The sequence below is a fragment of the Zosterops lateralis genome, assembly GCF_965231275.1.
Source record: "Zosterops lateralis genome assembly, chromosome: 3".
In the NCBI taxonomy this organism is placed as follows: Eukaryota; Metazoa; Chordata; class Aves; order Passeriformes; family Zosteropidae; genus Zosterops; species Zosterops lateralis.
Genome location: NC_139764.1, coordinates 51,923,430 through 51,930,066, shown reverse-complemented (window position 1 = coordinate 51,930,066; position 6,637 = coordinate 51,923,430). Strand labels below are relative to the sequence as shown.

Here is a 6,637-nt window from a genome sequence, read left to right as displayed (position 1 = left end):
CATGGGAGCCTGCTTTACTCATAAGGAAAGAAAACAGTTCTATTTTCTATACATTGATTTTCTAACTTCCTTTTGCCAAAAACATATTTGTTTTTAAATTAATTATGTTGGGAAAAGGCAAGAGAAATGGGAGCAGTGGATTTGGAGGAAAAGCTAATTCCAGCTGGAAAAAATGAACTGTGCACTTACAGAATATGGTGGACACCAGGTTTCTGCTCTTCGGATATTTCTGTAGGCTGAAGGAGAAGAAATGGGCCGAACTGGTTCTTCATCCATAGCTGGTTGCATTGGAAGATCTGCACTCTTTACCCTCCAAAGTACAGAGCAAGACACAAGGAGATGTAAACATAATGAACCACACAATCTACACATGCCAGAGTTTTTACTTGATCTTTAAAACATGCTGCGTTTGGAAGATTTGAAGCCTGGCATGCCAAAGCTTGGGGTTAGACTGAAGGCAATCTTTCTGCTGTGGCAAAGCTAGCTGCTCAAAACTAGCTCTCCACTACTTCAGCTCTCCACCATTTCCAGTCACTGTCTAGAAACTGGTGAGCTGATGCCTGTATTGGCAAAGTGGCTTCACTACTCCAGGTGGACTCACAGTGGCAAACCTCACCAGCTATAATAATCTTTTCTCTACCCAGCCTTCTCTCTCCCCCTAGGTCCTGCTGGCTTGATGTATCTATATCCCACTGGAGTCAGACATATTTCTTTGGCTGCATCCCCCAGCTCCCTCCAGTGAGTGTCCAGCAGCCAGGCTGGGCTTTGGTGGTCCCACTGTGCTTGTTCTGCTCTGCACACACTGGCTCAGAGCCTCAAAGGTGCTGACCACCACACATGTGTTTAAAGAGCAGTTCAGACTTGTGCTTGACTCATATAGCAGACATACCTTTTGTTTCCAGAGTTCATATTTTCAGTGTGTCCTACCTGGCCACAGTTTTCAGATCAGCTGTTCCTGTATTGCAGTATAATAAGTGAAGGCAGATGATCCAGTCCTCAGTGGTTTTGCCTGGAGAGATATAAATCACATTGTTGGTATTATTTCTTCACATGTTGTGTCATTTGCTGAACAATTAAGTGCGTGCTAGTGAAGGATTAATAAGTGAGCCAAGGGTACAGAACATAATGCATCTTCACAGGAGGAGATGACAATGCAAATTTTTAATACTGTATTATTATTTGATGCAAAACCAGCTGATGCAAAAATCAGTTCCATGCTAAATTTTGTTTTCTTCTTTGATCCTTTTAAACTAATTTAGAAAAACAAAACAAAGCTGGGGAAGATACCAACACCTTCAGTACTTTTAAACTTAAACAAAAATTTTAAAAAGTGGGAAAGATACCAACAGCCCATAGACAATCTCTAAATAATTTATTACAGACTGATGGTAAGTGGCACTCTCACAAACCCATGTTTATATTAAAAAACCTCATATGTGTACATTATATAGACTATCAATTATAACAGCTCAAAGTAAAATAAATGTCATGACTGTACATCTACTTTACTCTGCATTACATCTCATCTTGAGAAAATGGTATTGTTATTCCAAGCTCTATACCTCATAAAGTTATCACAAACAAACTCTACACTTCAGCAATATCAAAATCTAAATACTTACATCCAAAACAAGCACAATTACAAAAAAGTGTATTATAAACTATATATAAATTAGTAAAACCCATTCGTTTTAGGCCTTTTCTCAGTGTAATTCTATTTATCATGTTTTGGCAGGTAAGGAAATAGATTCATACACAATAAATTTCACATCTTTCAATAAAGATGAGTCTCTGGGGTGTGATTTTGGGTGGTAGGTTTACAATCTAGGGCAGCTCAACATTAAGACCACTGGAACCCAGAGTGGGAAAAAAACCAATCAGTTCAAAAGTTCTCACTTTTGGCTCTCTTTTGAATAAGTACATGAGGGCCAAAGGGTGCTGGTCCTTCCCAGCTCCCAGGGTGGTATCACGAGGAGCCCATCTCTGCAGTGAGCACTGGCTCTGGCAGCCCCTGCTTGATGGAACTGAGCAAACATCTGTGTGAGTGACACTTTGTGGGTGACATGGACAGTGGGGTCAAGTGCACCCCCAGCGAGTTTGCTGATGACACAAACTGTGCAGTGCAGTTGACACAGGGAGGGAAGGGATGGCACCCACAGGGACCTGGGCAGGCTTGAGAGGTGGGACTGTGTGAACCTCATGAAGTTCAACAAGGCCTAAGTGGAAGGCACCAGGGTCAGGGCAATCCCAACAGATACAGACTGGGCAGGGAATGGATTGAGAGCAGGAGGAGAAGGACTTGGGGGTGTTGGCAGAGATGTTCAATATGACCCAGCAGAGTGAACTTGCAGCCCAGAAAGCCAATCTTGACCTGGGCTGCACCAAAAGCAGTGTGGCCAGCAGGGTGAGGGAGGGAATTCTGCCCTTCTGCTCTGGTGAGATGTCACCTGGGCCTCCCCAGGATAAGAAGGACATGAGACCTGTTGGAGCAAGTCCAGAGGAGGGTCACAAGAGGACAGTCATCAGAGAGCTGGGCATCTCTCCTGTGAAAACAGAGTGAGAAAGCTGAGATAGTTCAGCCTAGAGATGAAAGAGAAGGCTGTGGGGAGACCTTACAGCAGCTTTCCAGTATCTAAAGGGAGCTACATAACAGCTGGAGAGGGACTTTTTGCAAGGACATGTAGTAACAAGACAATGAGAATAGCTTAGGGTAGGTTTAGATCAGATATTAAGAAGAAACTCTTTACTATGAGGGTGGTGAAGTACTGGAACATGTTGTCCAGAGAAATTGTGGACACCCCATCCCAGGCTGGATGGGGCTCTGAGCAACCTGGTCTAGTGAAAGGTGGCCCTGCACACAGCAGGAGGTTAGAACTGGATTATCTTTAAAGGTCCCTTGCAACCCAAACCATTCTATGATCCTATGAAATCACTGTTCCCTCCTGGCAGAGAGTGTTGCTCCCTTCATCTATGGAATATGCTCGGCTGCTGCTAGAACAATTACACTGCAGGAAAATCCTGTTCCAAATAATTTAGTCTTTTTTTAGTTTTTACTCAGAAGAAAAAATTAAAAAGCTAGAAGGTAAAGGCCAATGAAATACTGGTATGGGAATTATTTTACAGGAAAAAAATACTTGGCATTTTTCTAAGGGCACAACACCATATGCAAGTCCACAGAGAGTCCTTCACAGCAAAAATTCCTGAGGACCTGTGTTCACATAACTTTATAGTGGGAAAGATGCCGGTCCATCATTGTATCCCATCACAATAAGAAGGCAGGGTACAAGTTAATTAAAAGGACAAGACACAGCTTCTGCAACTGGGGAAAGCAAACAAGCAGAGAAAACAAATAAGTACCTCTTGTTTCCATGTTAAGATTACATGAAAAATGAGTTTTGAACCTGAAGTTGAAATTATTCCATATTCCATCTCTGTGGTCCCACTGATTGTCTAGTTTACAAAGCTCCTTCTCATATATTTGCAATGTTCCTCATTTGGCTGCATTTTGAATTAGTATCTTCATATATAAATAAGCTAAATTAGGATATGCCTTATCATGTAGCTGGCACAGTGAACTGGGGAATAAGCATGCTTGCCAAGTAGTACCAGGAGCATGGATCAGGCTCCTGGCAACATGGAGACTTTGGCTATTCATTGTGATGACACCTAGGAAAGGAATGATGTAATACAGAGTTTGAGGATTTCATGTGTTGCGTCTGCCACCATCCCTCTCAGACAGGGTGAGAGATACTGAGTATCTTCATTTGCTCCTCGAAATTACAGCACAGTCAGTAACACATCATCTGAGGGGTTTGAGGCTAAACTCTTGTAAACCAGTTTTGATTCCATCCATCATGTCTCTCATTAAGTGTAAAGTGCCTCCAGGGAAAGGCAGCTGATTAAACAGATTCCATAGTGACATAATGAATTTACAAAGCCCTCCGGTTTTGCTGGGGAAGTTTTGGGAAAAAAATATCTTCAGCCACTGAAGGCAAAGTCCACTGAGAGGGAGAATCACTTCATTTCCTCTGCCTTGGGGCCTGAGAAACACTCCCCACCCAGCTTGGTACTGAGAGGAGATCCTTGTTAAGCATTGGAAGGGAGAAGGGGGGCCAGGAAGGGGCAGGGACGTGGCCATCCATCCATCCCTCCCTCCAGCACAGCACACCCCCATCCTCACATTGAAAGGCGGGGGTCACAGCCTCCTTGCTTTCCTTGGCAGCCCAACTCTGTCACCTTTCTTCCAGCAAAGCTCTCCAAGGCAAGCTCTGCTCATAGAGAGGTATTGCCTCTCGGCACAGGAAAGAAGTATGAGGCTTTTTCCAGCATTCAGATCCTGTTTTTAGTGTGACTCAGCTCTGCAGAGTCCATAAGGAAGACACGGGTTGTGCTTTATTAGCACTTAGGTTAATGTTTGGAAATAACAAGACTGATGGTTTTATCTGTTTAATCATTTGGTGCTGCCAAGAGCGACCATAAGCACAGCCCAATGGTGCATGAAGGGAGTACAGCCTGACATTAGTTTCCCACCACTAAAATCCAAACATTAGCACACAAGTTGTGTAGCAGACTGGCAGGGGCAGGCAGCCAGATCACTGCTATTGGAGTGACTCAATGATTGTAATTTTTCTTCATGGAGATTTTGAACCTCCTTGCCATGGAAGGAAATAGGGACAGATGAGGTGGGCTAATTTTGAAGTTTGGCAGTTCATCTGTGTTTGCCCAGCTTTCCTATGCCCTCAGCTGAACTAGCCTGCAGAGCTAAGGACTGAAAGACTTCTCTAGATTTCCCCAGTATTATTTCACATGCTTTTTGGTGTCCCCTCTCTTTTTCCTTAATTCTCCTCAGGTACATTCTTCAGCAAGCAGTACCTGCAAGGCAGATTCACCACACGTAACCAGGCAGTGCTACTGAACTGCCACATGCAGCCAGCAGCAGCTGTAGCCATTCATCACTGAAAAGCAATTGGATGGCTGGATCCTGCGGTCAGCTGGCACCCAGACAACACTGCATGTGGCAGATGCCATCAGTGCAGAGAGCAGAAGAAGAGAAAAACAGGAGTCAACAGACACAAGGATGCTTTCTTAACAGAGGATAGCTACCTCAACTAGTGTTTATCATCATTTATCACTAAATAACTGCAGCTGCTAGACCCACTGATCCTTTGGAACATATGTGGAGCAGAGTTTGGTAAATTTTGGCAGAGTTACTCAGAACACCTCTCCTTCTGTACACAAAAGCAAGGGGGAGAAAAGCCACTGAAATAATCACAGTAGAGTTGTGCTCCAAGTAAAGCTTCCTTGGATGTGCAAACACACGCCTCACCCACTCCTAGGAAGGCCTGTGGCTGTACACACCATGGTCCTGCTGCCCAACACTTCCAGCCTGCAAGAGCTGCACTGCTGGAAGAGCACTGCAGAGCTTAGAGCTGGCCATGTAAAGTGCTTTTTGTAAAAGCTCCTGAGAAGCCACACAGGTGGGCTGTCATGTAGGGGACTGGCTAAAAGAGACAGAGAGTCTGCAGGGCTGGCAGACCTCAAAGACCTGAGACTCTGAAAGCTTCCACAATTGCCATGCATCTAATTTCTTTCTCCTGTTTGTATTCTGTTGGTATTTACTCTTTCAAGTAAAAAATGCAGGAGCAGCCTATGCCCTTGACCATCTTATATGTCTGAAGATGCTGTCAGGAGCTGCCTGTGGCTTTAGCATGTCAGATCAACACTTTAAATCCTTTTTCCTCTGCCAGAGCTGTGCTGTTTGCTAGCACAAAAATAAGCAGAGCCTGAGCTCTGCCTGCTCTCCCTGCTTTTCCTCAAATACATACCAGAAAAATAGCTGGAGCACAACTCCCACACACTGTACAAGATCCAGACTTTAGCAGTCCTAAAACAAGCTTTTTCCTGTCCCAAGCCTATGCTAGAACTAGTCAAAATTTAACACTTGCAAGATCATAACATTTTTAGAGTAGAGGACATAAGGGTGGGAAATCCAAATAAGCCTGAACACACCCAAAACATGTTGCCACTTCCATAACTAACATAATCCCACAATACTAAGCTAAAATAAAAATAGAATAGCCTTATCACCTCCTCTTTAGCCCTAACCTCAAGGCCACCTCTGCTCCACAACTGCGTAGTTTCCCTCCAGGTTCACATTTTCAGCCTTGCCATGTTAATGAGAAACTTCTGCCAGCTGGATCCAGCTCCCAAAGCACAATCTGTAATGAGGACAGGCACCTGGGGACCTACCTGCCTATCTCAGGAGAAGAATTTGGTTTGTCTTTCCAATCCCCCGCACTCCAGAGTCCTTTGAGGCTGTGATAAGGGAATGCCAGACCACCTGGCAGCAAGAGCAGATGAAAAGGGAGGGGACTGATGAAGCTGAGATGTGGGTGGTAGCCAGGTTGGAGGAAAGGGTTAGAATTAGGGAATTGTTTATCAGAAAGGATATCTGAAATTATTAAGTTCAGCTATTCACTGCCAAGTCCACCACTAAACCATGTCCCCAAGCGCCACATCTACATGTCTTTTAAATACCTCCAGAGATGGGGACTCAATTACTTCCCTGAACAGCCTGTTCCAACGCTTAACAAGCCTTTTAGTGAAGAATTCTTTTTCCTAAAATCTAATCTAAACC

General features: G+C 44.1%; 1 long non-coding RNA gene across 1 annotated transcript; it reads right to left on the bottom strand.

The window, feature by feature from the left end:
- Positions 1-210: 210 nt before the first annotated feature.
- On the bottom strand, positions 211-6,353 carry LOC310907538. The gene is made up of 3 exons (XR_014589645.1): positions 6,250-6,353; positions 928-1,009; positions 211-310 (listed from the first exon to the last, which is right to left on the bottom strand). It is a non-coding gene; the product is annotated as an uncharacterized lncRNA (long non-coding RNA).
- Between the last annotated feature and the right edge of the window lie 284 nt (positions 6,354-6,637).